The 16,732-nt window shown below is 36.2% G+C and overlaps 1 protein-coding gene across 5 annotated transcripts in view; it reads left to right on the top strand.

The window, feature by feature from the left end:
- Positions 1–16,732, top strand: part of CHD9 (chromodomain helicase DNA binding protein 9) — a 247,294-nt gene that overhangs the window by 33,004 nt on the left and 197,558 nt on the right. For all 5 annotated transcript variants that reach the window (XM_027869724.1, XM_027869722.1, XM_027869720.1 and 2 more), the window contains exon 2: positions 15,383–15,472. The gene's annotated coding sequence lies outside the window, so the exon portion shown is untranslated. The remainder of the gene's footprint in view (positions 1–15,382; positions 15,473–16,732) is intronic.

The raw sequence follows: 16,732 nt of genomic DNA, 5'->3' as shown, positions 1-16,732 counted from the left end.
GGGCCTCAGTTCCTATCTTTGAGTAAATAGAATGGTAGAAAATTCAGCCAGGTGACACACTGAGCCTCTAGAGAATAGAAAGCCCAGTGGATCTGTAGTTGTTTTCTGGTTCTTGTGTCACATCTCCCCATCTTCCTGAATCTCCATATAGCACTATCAAAGGTGACACTTATTACCCGACCTTAGCAAAGATTCCAAATGGTGTTTAGGCAGAGGGAGTAGACGGGGCTCAATAGACTTGTGGCACCCAAATTAGATGTCAGGTGTTTTTTTTTAAGACTTAAGGAAAAGCCTTTAAGCTTTCTTAATACCTCTTAATGGAAAAATAATTAATGATATTTTACTGTTGGAAGAAAACTCTTTTTTTGGCATTTACTAAGTGCATTTCTGTCTTTGAAAGTATACTCGATTAATATGTTTTCACTTTATGTATAAAATTAGACAATTCCCCCCCCCAATGCCCTTAAGAGTGTCATGTATAGTTACAAACTTTAAAAAAACTGGTCTCAATTATATCTCTACCTGTTCAGTCATTGACATGTGCAGCCTGTTTGGATATATCATTTTTAATAAGGGCCCTAAAGCTAACTAGTAGAAATTGCTTAGGCCACTCAGTGATATTTATGAAATAGTTTTCAGAAATAATAGAGTTTCTTGTAATGTAACTACTGGATGAACAAATTTGTAAGAAGTTTTTTTCTGGAAGGGGATGATTGTGGTTTGTTTTTTTAAAGCTGGATGAGCTTTGTATTTGAAAACTCTTGAAATCAGTCATTTTAAACATTATTTCACACAAAGGGACAGGATTGATACCTGGAAAAAGTACCACCTTTTTGAGTTGCAATAGTTGTTTCTGTTTGATTAGCGTAAACTATATTAAACTTTGTTTATAATAGATTATTGGAGGTTAACTACTAACGTCTTATTAACTAAAATGTAAGAGGGAGAAAATACACAATTTTATTATGTGTCACATTGGTTTATTTTGGAGTTTGTATACATTTTACAGGTAAGTAAATGATATTTTTGTTCCCTTTAACTTGTAAACTTTATTAATTATCTTTTAGAAGCTGTCACATATATACACATATGTGTATACATATGTGTGTATGTGTTTGTCTTTTTGGTTGAAATGCAGTGTGATGTAGTGTATAGAGTGGGCCTCTAAGAACACATACTAGCTGTGGGACCCTGGGCAAGCCATTTTATCTATCAGTTTCCCATGCAACTCTCTAAAACCACTAGTTTTAGTACATTTGCTTATCTGTATTGGTGGTGGAAGTTACCATACCAGGATTTTCCTATGCCAGTGAAATCACAAGCCTGAACGAAGAAGTTGATTGAAATAATTCTAGCTTATTGTTTATGACTCTGGGGAGAGAGGGAAGGGAAGAATGGGCTCAACAATTCCACCACTGTAGTTTTAATATTATTTTGTTAGTAATAATAATAATAACTGACATTTACTTAGAACTTTAAGGTTTATAAAACATTATATATATATTATTTCATTTGAGATGCACAACAATTCTATTGCCCAACTCATTGTCTATATTGGACAGATACTGCAAATTGAAATCATCTTGGGAGATTTTACATTGAGAGTCTTCTAGATGTCGGTGAAGAGGTTAATTGTGAACATGAGTAGGCTGCTCCACATTATGACCAAGGGATGAAGAAGCAAACCGAAGGGTGTTATCAAAGAAATATATGAATGAAAAATAAAATGGGTGTTAGTCACATGATAAAAGCAATAAATGACTGGTGCACAGCCTATGTGCTCAATTGATGTGTTGAGAGAAACTGAGGAAGGTTCCTTGCATGTTAAGGAGCCCTTCTGTGGCAAATTTATGGGAGGAACTGGACAAGAGTCATTCAGAATAAGAAAACATAGATGAGTTGCAGTCTACATCATTGATGAGATCACAGATGCATTTGAGTAATAGCATTTATTACACTATTTTAAGATGTATAGATATATCACAACCATAGAATCAGAATCACAGAAACTGATCTTATTTCTGGGGAATATTTTAGAAATTACGTAGTTCAAACTCTCTTATTTTACACAAAAGTCACAGAGAGGTTAATAACTTTAACATACATCACATGGTGGCAGAGCTAGAACTAGAACGCTAAGTCACCTCACTCCCAAACCAGGGTTCTTAACATTTACATCATGCCATTTCTTCATAAAGATACCATATTCTATAACACATGTGTGACCCTGTCAGATCTCTTTAACTTATCTGGATCTTGGTGTCCTCATCCATGGAGGCTGTGAGGGGTAGCAGAAAGTTCATGAGATCTGTAGTCAAAGGACCTGCTTTTTTAATATTGGCTTTGTTACTAAGCTTCTGTGTGATATTGGGTAAGAAAGGTACAGCTTTCTGCATTTCAGTTCCCTCATCTGAAAAATGATGGTATTGGATTAGGTGACCTCTAAGGTCCCTTGCCAACTCTAAGTCTCTCAGGGAGTTCCTAAAATTCTGTGATTTAAAAGATCGTAGATTCACTTTTCTCTTATAAATTCCTATTCTGATGCTTCCTCATAGTATGGAGGTGACTGGTTTTTCAAAAGCCATTCCAGTTGAGTGCCAGAGGTTTCCTATCTGGAAAGCCTTTAGATAAGAGCTTGGAGATGAACTGTGTGTCTGCCATGTGAAGACCAGCCTAGCTAAACTCCAGATTGGCACTCCATCACTATGATGGCTACAGAGTATTGACTTTTTTTGGCCACCGCAGCTGTCCAGGTGTGAATGGGTTTTGATCTGTGTGAGTGGAGGGAGGTATCTGTGCTGACCAAATCACAAATCTTTAAAATATTAAAGTTAGATTCAGTCTTAGGTGGGGCTACTGGATTCCTTGGAGGACACTATCCTAGATGGTTTATAAAGGTTACAAAATGACTATGTCCTGAGAAATTCAGTGAACTTTTTCTCAGTCCTCATTTGATATTTGATGATAATGACTATGCATTCCTTTTTGAAACTCTCTTTCCTTGGCTTGTGTAGTTTTCTTTCAGCCTCTCTTCTTGAGTTCTGTGGAATATGGCAGCTCTATTTCCAAGCAAATCAAAGAGCTTGGAATGATAGAATTTGAAGAACCTTAACAATCTTGAGCCTATAATCAATGATTTTCTTTGACTAGAGGACAAGAATCACAGAAGATGAGAAGGCATGGGGAGAGGTGGATCTCCATCATTAGAGGAGATATCCATCTAATGAAATAATGGATCTTTCAGAGTATCAAAATATGAGATTCTGTAGTCCAATCCCCACATTTTTCATATAAGGGAAACAGAGGCAATGAGTGGTTAAATGCCTTGCATAATATCACACAGGTAATTGAAAACCTTTATCTGAATCTTTCAATTAGTACGTAAGGATTTTTTGTTGTTGAAATCAGTAGCTGAAGCATTTTTAGCAGTACTTTAGTGGCATTTTTATTCATTCAAGAAGTTTTCAAATTCTTTTTTAAAGTGGAGAGAGGGGTTCTAGATTTTAGGTCTCCATTAAGATTTAAATAGTGGTGAATTATTTGAAAATTTTATAATTATGTTTCATTTTGATGTTCTCCAGAAGTGCAAAAAAATATTCGTGATAGGTTGCTCTTCATTCAACTGAACTCTCACTGTGGGTTGCTTCCTACTTACCTGGAGTATAGTTGAAAGGAACAGCTGCAAATAGAAACCATTTTCAATTCATAGTTGAGTATCCATACTGTACTAGATTAGGTACAGCAGAATAGAAAAAAAGTTGGGTTTTTTTTTTTAATCATAATATCATCTCACTTTACAGGTGGCTTAGTTTGGGAATTTCCCTTCATAGTTAATTGTTGTAGGGTTCTTGAAGGAGATGGAATTGGAGGAAATTTTTTAAGGTAAGAGAGATTGACGGATGTGGGATATGTTAAGATCATCGAATTTTAGAGCTGGAAGAAATCTTAGTGATCATCTAGGCCAATTTTGTTCTCCTTTGTTTCTCTTGCACACCTAGCATGTCATTCACATAGATGCTTAATAAATTCTTTTGATTTTAATTGAATTGTATTTAAGAAAATGAGTCTGCGTGAGGTTAGGTGATTTACCCAAGGTCACATAATATGTGATAGGTTTGAGACCTAGTCCAGTGTTCTTTTCATATTATACTGCTTCCCTAATGCTAGGCTATGTAGGGTACTATAAAAGAGTATAAAGAGAAAAGTATGAAAAGGACATAATAAAGATCTGTATTATCTCTGAGTTGAATTGAATGGATCACAAATGGCTTTTTGCCTCGGTGCTTGTATAGTGATAATGTAGCAGTCATCCAGGCTTCTACTCTCTGGGTATTCTGTAGGTTAGACTCCTTTAGAGACTACCAGAGTATTAGGCAATTTTACTAACATGGTAGACAGTGATTTTCTTGCTACTATTTAGAATTGGCTTTTGGCAGAAAGAAATAATTGAGATTAATTTTCATTCAGAAATCACTTAAGTGCACTTCATAGCAGCCTAGGTATAAAATTATAAATAAATTGATAAGGGACTTGGTCAGAGGATCACATCCTCATTGAACACAATGAATTGCTCAGTGTAGGAACTTAAGTGTTTGGATGAATGAGATAGTCATTGTGGAGAATAAGCCTAGGAGTACACAAGAAATGAACAAATGAATTGTAAAGGGAGGCTAGGAAAAACTGAAGTTAGCATGAAATTGTAATGAATCAGGTCTACATTTTTTTTTCTCTGTGCGATAGGAGTAAAAAGAGCAGACTGTCTGAGCCAGGGTTGGAAGGTTATATGATTGTCTAAATAGAAGGCTCAGGAAGCAAGGAGTTTAAGGTAGTGAAGGTGGTGAAAAAGCCAGAAGGAGAACACAATCTGTGTGAAGTGGAAGGGAAAGACTGTAGATCTGAGAAGAGCAAGAAAGATGAGAGGTAGGGAGGTTGTAGTTGGAGTGGGATCTTGGAAGAAAAGCAGTGCTTTATGGTAATGAGGTGTGAAGTGTGCCTGGAGATCAGCGGTGTCAGGGAGGGCAAGGAACAGTTAGGTTGCAACAGAGTTGGGGCAAGGTTTGAAAATTTTGTTCCTCCCCTTCCAAGTTTGTAAACTGAGCTACCTATATGTCACTCTTCCCATGAAGTTTTGGACCGTCACTTATAGCATCTTCATTGTAGCATGCAATTTGTGCCTTACCTTACAAGTTTTTAAATTGTGCCACCTGTATGTTACTCTTCCTTGGAAGCTTTAAGCCTTCACTGTAACACCTTTGTTGTACCGGGAACTTTGACTCCTACCTACCATGAAGGGAAGATCATCACTGGACAAAATTTAAAGTTGGAGAAAGCCTTAATTAGTTGATTTTTAATCCCTTTATCTTCCCCTCTATCTGTAAATATGTTCAAGTTTAACTTACCCCCATAATTCTTTTTTCCAAACCCTTAATACTCCTTGAAGCTGTCTTTGGACTCTGGAATGAAAGGGCTTTGAAAACCTTAAATGTGAATAATCTACATTCACTGCTTCCACACCCACTTAGCCCTTTACTCCTTGTAATTTGTCTTGCATTTTTATCATTCTGCAAAATTAATTTGCTTAAAAATTACTAATGTCCTGATTGTCAAATCCAATGGCTTTTTTCTCAGTTCCCATCTTCCAAGGCCTTTTTGGAGCATTTGAAACTTTTTTCTCGAAATTTTCTCCTTCCTTATCTTATGTGACATTGGTGCCACCCATTCTTGTTTTCCTTCTATTTCTTATCAATTCTTTGTCTACTTATTTATTGCAAATTCCTAAATTCAAGTATTCCTCAAGGTTCTGTTCCTGTCTCTCTCTTCCCTTCTTTTTTTCTATTCTTTTGGTGATCACATTTACTTCCATGGTTTCAACTGTTACCTCTGTATATATGACTTCTAAAGCTGAACCTTCGGCTCTCCTAATTCAAGCTTGGTTTCTGTATTTTCAACTACCTGCTGGACCCCTCTCGTCAATGTAATGGAAAGAGCACCGAATTTGGAGTTGGAAGACTTGGGTTCAGATCACAGCTTTTCTCCCTACCATCCATTATCTTGGGCAAGTTGATTACCCTCTCTAGGCCTCAATTTCTTTTTATGTTAAATGAGGGTGGGCTGAATGATTACTAAAGTCCCTTCTGGCTCTAACTCTCAAAAGCTACTTATTCCAGCAATATTTCAAATTCAATATACCCAAACCTAATTTAATATTTTTCTTGAATCTTTTTTTACCTTTGACTTCGCTGTCATGAACAGGTAAAGCTAAGAGCCCAGGTAATAGCAGTGCCTTCAGAACACCAGCCCTCTTTCCAGCCTGGCCCTGGTAGCTATCATCCACAAGAGCAAACCCAGTGGAGAAGGGACTCGCCATCCCTGCCACTACCACCATCAGCTGCCACCAGTGAGGCAGGCAAGCCAGCCCAGCTGACATAGCAAGGCATCCTGAAGGAGAGATAAGAGGTGGCATGTAACTAGATGGGTTAAACTACTGCTGTAACATCTACCACCATTTACCTCCCTTTGGACTCCAGTACAGCCCAGGACCAAGAGCCCTGGGAATAGCAATGCCCTCCAGACTACCAAGCCTGCTTCCAGTGCAGGCCTGACTGTCAGAGGAGAACAGCACACGTGGCTATATGAGCTGGCAACTACCTCTGCAGAGGTTTCAACCCCCATCTCCTCAGGAGCCACAGCTGTTGACCCAGAAAAGAAAATTCTTACCACCCAAAGTACTTGACATCATCAAATGGTTCAGCATCAGAAACAGATACATTTTTATGGAAATAATTTTAAAGAAGATACATCACCATTGGCTTTGCCACAGCACCTAAGTTTCCTTGAGCCTTTTCATCTGACTTTTTGCTGAAACCTGTATGTGTTTTTTCCCCTTTAGAATGTGATGTGAGCTCCTTGAGAGCAGATATTGTCTTTTCTGTTTGAATCCCTAGTGTTTAGCATATAGTAAGCACTTAATAAATACTTTTTCATTTACTCTTTGTTCATTTGTGTAACAGTACTGTTTTTCTTGACATGTGCAGTTGGAACCCAGCCTTCTCCTTCTAACTCTCCTGGTAGCCTATCATCTTAACCTGTGGCATCATATAGCCTATGGCAATGTCTCTTGCATCCAATGCCTTCTTTTCCTACCCACTACTATACCTTTAGCCAGGCTATAATTCTTACCAGGACTATTGAAACCACTTCCCAACTGAGCTTCTTTTATCCAACTTCTTCCCTCCCCAATCAATCCTATATACTGTTATTGCCAAATTAATTTTATGTCATTTCTCTGCTCAAAACTCTTCAATGGCTCTCCACTGCCTTGCAGTTAAGGCTGATACATATCCTGTCATGAAAGCTCCCCCTAACCTAACTTTTTGGCCTTATCTCTTACTACTCTACTATGGGTACTCTGTGAATCAGCTGAACTGCTCTTCCTGAGTATGTCCTTGTGCTTTTTGGTTTCTTTGACTTGACTCAAATTGTTCAATCTAAATTGCCCTCCCTGAGTCCCACCTTTCAGTTTGTTGGAATGCTATTCATCCTCTCTCTCCCCAACTCATATACCACTTTCATGAAATCTTCCCTAATTCCCCTAACCAATTATTTGATTCTCCTTTTAAACCCTCAAAGCACATTTTTAAATTAATGTCCTTCTTTAGCTTATGTGGCATTGGCACCACCCTTGTATCAGTACTCTTTCCTTATTTATTGCAAATTCTTAAAAGTAGGTATTCCTCAAGGTTCTGTCCCTATCCCTCTCTTTTCCTTTCTTTGTTCTCCTTTGGTGATCACATTTACTCACATGTTTTTAGCTGTTGCCTCTATGTAGAGATAGCTTCTAAAATCTGAGAGTTTTTTTGGTGTGAAATCTGATAACTTCCTAAGATGAGTTTCTAATAATTTTTATTTTAGTTAATTAGTTTAGTGTTCAAAAGTGTTTTCTCTAATCATATGATTTTCTTTTTTAATGGACTTTAGATATTTGAAAATACTGCATTGTGATCAATATAGTAAATTTAAGTCTTAATTATTTGAACTGTTCAAGGTTAGAAGATTGGAAAATACAAAAACAAATTACAGAATTATACATTTAGAATTGAAGGGGAAATTAATCTATTCTAAGTTCCTCATTTTACAGAGGAGGAAACTAAGGCTTAGAAAGCTTGAAGTGCTTTTCCCAAGGTGAAGAGAGTAGTAACTAGCAAAGCTGGTATTTGACCCCTCAGATACTCTGACTTGAAATTTACTTAATTTTCTTCAAGCCATATGTTTGTATTTGGCTTTGGATTGTATTTTATTGTTATATTTGAATATGAGTATTTCTAATGAGAATAGTATCATAAATTTAAAGTCAGAAAGGACCCTAGATTATCTAGTCAGTCTCCTTAATTTATAGAAGAGGAATCTGAGACCTGAAGAGATTATGACTTCTATTAACTTAAAATAAAATAATATAACTATGCTAAAGATTTGACTCAGGAGGAGGAACTAAAGAGCTATATAGTTTCCATATTCATATTTCTTCCTGCGTCCTGCATGAAGCATTGATAATTATTTCTCAGCTTTATTTCAGCATCAGTTGAAGTTGAGCTACCCTTTCTCAGTAGTTCTCTGGAGCTGGGATGTGGTTAATTGAGTATTAAAGAGTTTCCCTACTGAGATGCAAAGTAATAATAAATTTAATATGAATGTCAACAAAAGCAAGTAAAAAGAGTAAGTTGTCAGTGGAGGAGAGTGTTGACAAGGAATCTGCAGAACTATTGTAGTTTTATACATACTATGCTATAGATTAGGGGTCAGCAAAACTATCGAATCAGGCCATCTGTTTGTTTTTGTAGAGACTGAATAGTTTTATTGTATTTTAAAATGTGAAAACTATTCTTAGCTGATTTGCCAAACTGTCAGTAACCAGGAAAGCAAGATTTTGCCTAAATAATGTCATTTATGGATAATCTACTCATCTGCATTGGTAGATGAAGTTTTCTTATCATGAGTTTCCTATATCAGTAAAATCATAGTTCTGTTATAAAAGTAGATTTTTAAGAGTTAGGCTCTAGGGCAGCTAGGTGGATAGTGCAGTGGATAGAGAGTGGATAGAGCACCGGCCCTGAAGTCAGGAGGACGTGAGTTCAAATCCGGCCTCAGACCAAACACTTGACTCGTACTAGCTGTGTGACCTTGGGCAAGTCACTTAACCCTGATTGCCTCACTAAAAAAAAAAAAGAGAGAGGGCTCTAAAACGGATCATAAAATTATAAGAGTAACATACCAACTCTTAACTTAAAATTTCAGAAGAAATTCCACAGGGTGCTTTTGTAATAACTTTTGTGTTTGTTTTTGAGGCTATTCTAAATATTCTTAACATCTATAAAAAAAGTAGAGGGAGGGAGTTAAATATCATGAAAACAAAGGTAATAAGAAGTAAGTTGTTATTACTGGTAATAAGATAATGATACCATCCACCAAAAATATAATTCAGGTGATTTTAGAAGTATCTACTTTAAAATATACTAAGACAGGACCTTTGATATGTAATACTCATTCTGTAAACATGGTTTTAAATGTTTGTACCCTGTGCTGTACTGCTAAATACTATATGGCAAGCCACGGTAGGTAGAAGACATGATGTGTGACCTTGAGAAGACCAGTACATTTTGAACAATGTATGAGATTGACTTGATAAAGACGGTAGAATTTTTAATAAAGCTGTTCAATTAAACAGAAATATGTCTCCTTGCCCTTCTTTTCCCCCTCCGCCTTACTCTTCAATATGTAGAGAGGTTAAGAGTTAATGAGTATTTGGTCGGTGACCTTAAACCTATATCTGAGTGAAACCACTTAACCATGTTGGCTGTTGCAGTGTTAAACACTAATGGAACATCTTGACAACTTATATTTTTGTTATCAGCTGATATTCGTTCAGAATGATGTACTCTTGATTGACCAGAAAATTTTTATTCCATTGGTAAATTATAATTTTGGTTGATATCCATATTATCATAATGCTTGAAAGCCAGGTTAAACTGAGAAACGGGTGGGATGATGATGGCACTACTACTTTGGATTAACACAGCACCTTTCTTCAATAGAATTTAATAAAGATTTTAAATTTAGAGGTGTTGATGCCACTTATGATATAGTTATTCAACTTTTGTCATTATACAGTAGATTTTGCTCCTTTTCTTTCTTGGGTTCCTTGTTCTGAATAGAATTTTGAGACTTGGATCAATCCTTTTATTTAACTGTCAGAGGAGTTAAGAGACTAGTCCAGCATCATTTGGCTAGCTTGGGGCAGAGCCAGGAGTAAAACCTACATTACCTGATAGGGAGGAAATGACATTTATTTGTTTTTAGTGATGAAAATGCCACTTTTGAACATTATGAAGAAATTTTTTATAATGTCCTTTAATGTTTAAAAATAACTATTAAGTAAAAGTTCTTTATGTTTGGAGAAAAAAGCTCTGGGTCAGAATTTGGCATTTGCACCCAAAAATATCTGCTTCCTACAGACTATCCAATCTAAGATTGGGGTTTCCAAGTACTTTTTAATTTCTTTTTTATAATAGTGAAAAGCAATCCATACCTTCAGTTTCAGGATAGGATTGAGTGAAAAGTATGGGACATTTAGAAAATAGAATAGAGTTCATTTCAGAGTAACCAAATGAATTTTTCCTCATTAATAGAGAATACTTTGTGTCCCACATTCAAACCAATCAGTAAGCTTTTATTAAGTTCCTACTATGTGCCATGCAACTGTGCTAGGTGCTGAGGATACAAATATAAAGGATGAAAATCTCTTAAGTTCAAGGTGTTTACATTCCAACCTCAAAAGCAGATCCATACCAAGTATATATGTTAGTCTTAGCAAGCAGTTTTTAAAATACTAGAGAGTAAACCAATATTCCAGGTCATAGAACTCATGACATAAAAAAATAAGAATATACATTTGAATGAGAACTTTTAAGTAAACAAGATATCCCTCCAGTTATATTACAGGAAGGAATATGGGTAGGGATACTGGATATCTTTTCAGTTGCCATATGGTGTGAGAAGATTCTTGTGTGAGTGCAGGCTGTAATGGTGGCTAGTGTGCATCTGTATTCTAGGAAGTTGGATAACAAATTGAAGGCAGAAAGGCACAGTTGGAAGTGAAAGCCCCATATAAGGGCTCTGGAATGAGGAGTAGAGACTCTAACTTGCTTAACTCTCGTTGCATGCAAGACCTTGTTAAAAAGTGAGAAGTAAATAATAGAAATATTCAAATCTAATTTTTTGATCACCCTGGAACCTCAAAAGGGTCTACTCTAGGAAGTGGAGACTATCAGAAGAGGGGTTTATCATCAGTTGTATCATAGATTACACAGGAAGTCCGTGACCTTAAATTTCTTTCAAGTCTAGATATACAATAATTAATTTCAAACATAAGTTTTATTGTTGCCCTATTTTCATACCATAGTCATTTTCCCTTAGCCAGTGCCTCCCATAAACCTTTCTTTGTAACAAAAAAAGACAGTTAAAGCCAGTAGATATAGCCCTGGTTTCTGACTCTGTATATTGCATTCCTTATTTTGAGAACTCACCATCTTTACTAGGAAGAGGAGATAGAGTTTCGTTACCAGTGATCCAGGGCTGAGTTTGTTCATTACAATTCGTTATATTATCATTTATATTATTGTAGCCACTGAGTATATTGTTCTCTTGGTTCTACTTTATTCATTCAGCATCACTTTATGTTGCTCTGAATTCTTCACATTAGTCATTGCTTAAATGGATCTGTGTTCTCATCAATGTGGGCATTCCTTCCTGTGTTAGAAATCTCATTCTATTTATGCCTATCCATCCTGTGCAACTAGTGTCTGGTATATAGTAGGCACTTAAATGCTTGTTGATTAAAAGTTCACAACTAGAATCACCAAAAGATGCCTTTAATGTGGACATTGATTATTTTTACAAAAATCTTATTTGAATGAGAGAGTAGGCATATGGAGATACTGTAGGAGGCTTAAGTGGAGAAGAAAGGGTTTGAAATACCCATTGTGGAGATTGGGATAGCAAATCAGTTAGTGAGGAGTAAAATTGTCTTGTTGCACTGGAGGTCCAGTTGAGATTAAATATACATTTTAGTGGACCCAGTCAGCATGGCTTTGTTATTTCATTCAGCTGGATTCTGCACCATCTGAATGGGACTAAAGGAGGCAGGTGGTGGCAATAATTAAGGAGTGTGGTTGGTGAATATTATTAGCAATAGGACAAGGAGGAAAGGAATTTGAGAGTAGATAATAAAGTCGAGTTGGTTTACCAGGAAGTTAAGATAGAGAAGGGAGGAAAGTATAGCCAGTGGAGGAATGATAGCTTGAGAAATAACAAGAGAGGCAGAGGGAATGGAGGTCATAGTTAAAATGAAAAAGTGTTAGGGATCATAAGACAGAAAAAATTGAATAATAAAAAATTATCATCAGATAAAGAAATTTCAGAATTTGTTGAATGCAAAAGTAGATCTCTTATGGATGATGATAAGATCAAAGAAAGGTATTAGGGCAGAGCCAGCCAAGTTGACTGAGTAGCAGGAAGTACAGCTGAGTTCTATTCTACAGCTCTACCACATGGATCTAAAAAATGTACCAGACCAAGTCCTAATTTGGAAACCCAAGAAAAAATCACAGTGAGTCATTTTTTCAACCCAGGTCATCAAAGGGAAACAGTTCTGTGGAGATTGGGGAAGGAGTCTATCCAGGAATGGCCAGTTGCAAGGAAAGGTTATGTACCAGAAGTCCTGGATTTGACACAGAAGGGCCTAGACTTGTGCAGGATATAGGAATTGGTACCAACTGGCATTTCTGGTTCTAGCCAGTTTTGGGTCACAGATCCAGGGCACATTGAGGGGAGGCCTAGAACTAGGGATAGTGTTGCAGGGTAGAAGACTGTCGTGAACCTTAATCTGCGTACTGAGAAAGCAAGTTCAAAAGCTAGCAGTAGCTGTGTGGCTTGACCTTAGAAGTGGTAGGGGTCTCAATTCCAGCCTCATCCCAATCTAAAATCTGCAGGGTAATAATCAGGGAACAAGTCATAGAACAAAGATGAGTTTGCAATTCTGTTTCCATAAGCCTACAGATCTTTCTAGCAGGCTTATAGTGGCTAAGTCCAACAGCAGCCTACTGGAGCTCCAGCCAAGGGTAAACCCAAAGGCATGTTGCTCAGACCAAAACCCAGCTCAGGAACATGCAAAGGTCAAAAAAAAAAAAAAGGGGGGTAGCAATCAGACTTCACCGTGGATCAGACTAAAGCTTGCAGTTCTCCAACGTGAGGTGGCCCTAAGATCCTGAAATAACACAACACTCAGTGTCCCAGAAAATAGCGGAAAGACCCAAGATGAACAGCTCCACCTTGGACATACCCTTAAGAAATGCACAGATTCTGGCCGCAGCATAAAGTTTAAAGTCAAGAATTGGGCTGGAAGAATGATCAAACAAACAAAAAAAATCCCCCAGTAAGAAGCTATTATAGTCATGAGGATGCTCAAGACACCTTGCCAGAAGAAGAAAGTGACTCTGAAATATCTACAAGCAGAGCCTCAAAGTAAAACATAGCTTGGGTTCAACTGGAATTTCCAGAAGAGATGAAGTAAGAGTTAAAAACATTTTTATAAATGAAATGAGAATGCTAGAAGAAAAAAATGGCTGCATGAGAGCTATGGAAGAAAGAATTGGAAAGAGAATTAACAGTTTAGAACAAAATGTACAAAGCCTTACTCAACTAACATACTCTCTGAAAATTAGAGTGGACCAAACAGAAGGCACTGATTCCATGAGTCAGCAAGAAATACCGGAACAAAGTCAAAAGACTGAAAAATAATGAAAGAAAATAAAAGGTGATCATAACAAAAAAAAAAACTGATTTGGAAACTAGAGATGATTTAAAAATTACTAGAAAGCCAGGACCAAAAAAGGACCTACACATCATCTTTTGATAAGTCATAAAAGAAATCTGTTCATATCTCTTTGAACTAAAGGGCAGCATGAAAATAGAAAGAATCTCTTGGTTACCTCCTGAGAAAATCTCCCAAATGAAAACTCAGGAACATTGTAGCCAAAATCTGGAATTTGTAGGTCAAAGTAGTTAGAATCATAGATGGTTTAACAGCCACCACTACAAAGGAGCAGAGAGCTTGGAATACAGCATTCCAGAAGGTTATGATTAACTTAACCCAGCAGAACTGAGCATAATCCTACAAGGGAAGAAATGGATCTTTAATGAAATAGAGGTCTTCCAAGAATTCCTGATGAAAAGACCAGAGCTGCATAGAAGCTTTGAAAGGTAAACACGGAAGTCAAGTGAACAATTACACAGAAGCAAAACAAGGATAAACATTCTAATATGGAGAGATGATACATATATCTTTGCAGAACTCTGTCATCAGGGGTCATAGAGGGAGTCTAATTAGACAAGAGAGCTCGAGCATGGTTCTATTATATTTTGATGATTTTAGAAGAATAAAAAGGGAGGGGAAGAGTAATAGTGAAGGGAATAGTGAGGGGAAGGGAGAAGAATACTTGGAAAGTTTATTTCATAACTAAGGTGCACAAGTAGAAGTCTATACAAAAAGGAAAGGGTGGGGAAGTAGGCAGCACTTGAGGGAAGAATGCACACAGTTGGATGCAGAAATACATTTCATGCAACATGGAAACAGGAAGAAAAAGGGAGAAGGGAGGGATTAGTCCTTATCAAAGTAAACTCTTAAGAATGTATAACAGTATATGGTAGCTATTTTTGGTGTGACAAGGAATTGGGAATTGAGGGGTGCCCTTCAGTTGTGGAATGGCTGAATAACTTATGGTATGTGAATGTGCTAGAATATTGTTGTGGAAGAAAGCATGGAAACAAGCATTTGTACCTACTATATGCCAGTCACTGTGCCAAAGTGTAAATAAATGTAAAGACATTTATTATCTTCTTTGATCTTCACAACAATATTGAGAGGTAGGTGTTTTTCCCATTTTACAAGTAAACAAACTGAGGCAGTTGAAGGGTAAGTAACTTTTCTAGGGTCATACTGTGAATGAGTGTCTAATGCTGGATTTGAACTTGGGTCTTCCTTACTCTAGATCCAGTGCATCACTTCACTATCTCTGTAAGAAATGTGCTGTGGTTGTGCTGTAGGAAATGAAGAGATTAGTTTCAGAGAAACCTGAGTATGCTGTTTTTCTGTGCTCCTGACATTAGGTATATTTTTATTATAAATGCTTCTAGATCAATTAGAGAAATCTATGCATAGAAAATTTTTGAAAGCTGTATTTTAAACAATGCCTAATATGAAGTATACAAATTTTTTCACAGAATAGTTTTGAGGAGGCTTGTGATTATACTTTTTTATGTTTTTTTCCAGGCTTCCAATAATGATGAACTTCTTGGATGCAAATAAACATGTCCCAGAGTTTCTTAACCATTTGTGACAGTGTCTGTTCTGTATTCATAGGTAAGGATATTATTATTTGAGAGTTTATATTAATTGATAAAATTAATACATTGTTGACAAAGGATCTTTCAGTTATGAATGTTTTTAATCAGTTTATCCCAGAGTTCATATTTACTTTAAAAAGTTGACCATAGTCTACCTTACTTCTATCAGATCATGTTTTAGATTTCCAACGGTTTCAAAAGTACATTAAACAAATCATTTAAATGAATCAAGCATTTATTTAGATGCCCAGTGGTGAGCCTACCTTTCTAAAGTAAATTTTACATTTTCTTCATGGATCCATGATTTCATTGGTGGGGGTATTCCCAACCACAAATACAGGTTGCAAGTCCTATACCACATTGTGTATAAGAGTTGCTTTGGTTGGAAAATGCATCATTCTGAAGTCAATTTGTTGCTGAGTCTGTCCAGACTTACCTAGGGTTGGCCCTTGGACAACAGATATGTTGTCCAGTATGGGGCTGATTACTTGAAGTCTTTCCTGCTTTTCAGGACCTGACATAGCTTATACTTTATTGGTATAGCCTTGAAGAGTCCAGGATCATTTACTAACACCTGACACTTCAAAAAAACTGAAAAATTACATTTGATAGGTGAAAGAAGCATTTATTTTCCAATAACATTTAAAACTTCATATCTTCCTTGTTGAGATGAACACATGACAAGATATTAGCCACTTTTATAATGAATATAAATCAATTCTACGAAAGTGTTTGCTGCTTTAAAATTTTCATTTGGAATTTAAAATTTTTATATTTTAAAATATGAAAGTAAACATTTGAATAACATACATAAAATTTTGTTTATTATGTCTTTACCTTAGTAGCAAAGGTTTCTATATTGGTTTCTTCCTTTCTTAAAATGTAAATGTTTTTAGCATCTTTATTGACTGTGGCTTAAACTTTTAGGACCAAGTACCATATTAAGATTTACTTTATTCATCTTTTTAAAGTCATATTTAACAGGTAAGGTATAGTTTTAATATACTTTCTAAGCAAAACCCATTTGAAGGAATAATAGTAAAATCTTTGTACAAAATAAATATTCCATGTCTTTGCATCTTTGCATTATATCTTTGCATATATTTGCATTTTTTTAAAAGTTATAGTTAAAGGATAATATTACTCAGTACAGATTTCAGGTGATTCCAAAAAAAATTACATCTTTTTGGACAAATCGGGAAATTAACCTAATGTTCTCAATATAAAGATTAGCAGTCCAAAGTTTTAAATTCTAATTCTTATGCTATATTGAGAG

This window comes from Vombatus ursinus, unplaced genomic scaffold (genome assembly GCF_900497805.2).
Source record: "Vombatus ursinus unplaced genomic scaffold, bare-nosed wombat genome assembly UNPS02014793.1, whole genome shotgun sequence".
In the NCBI taxonomy this organism is placed as follows: domain Eukaryota; kingdom Metazoa; phylum Chordata; class Mammalia; order Diprotodontia; family Vombatidae; genus Vombatus; species Vombatus ursinus.
This window is presented reverse-complemented; position numbering and strand designations above follow the sequence as displayed.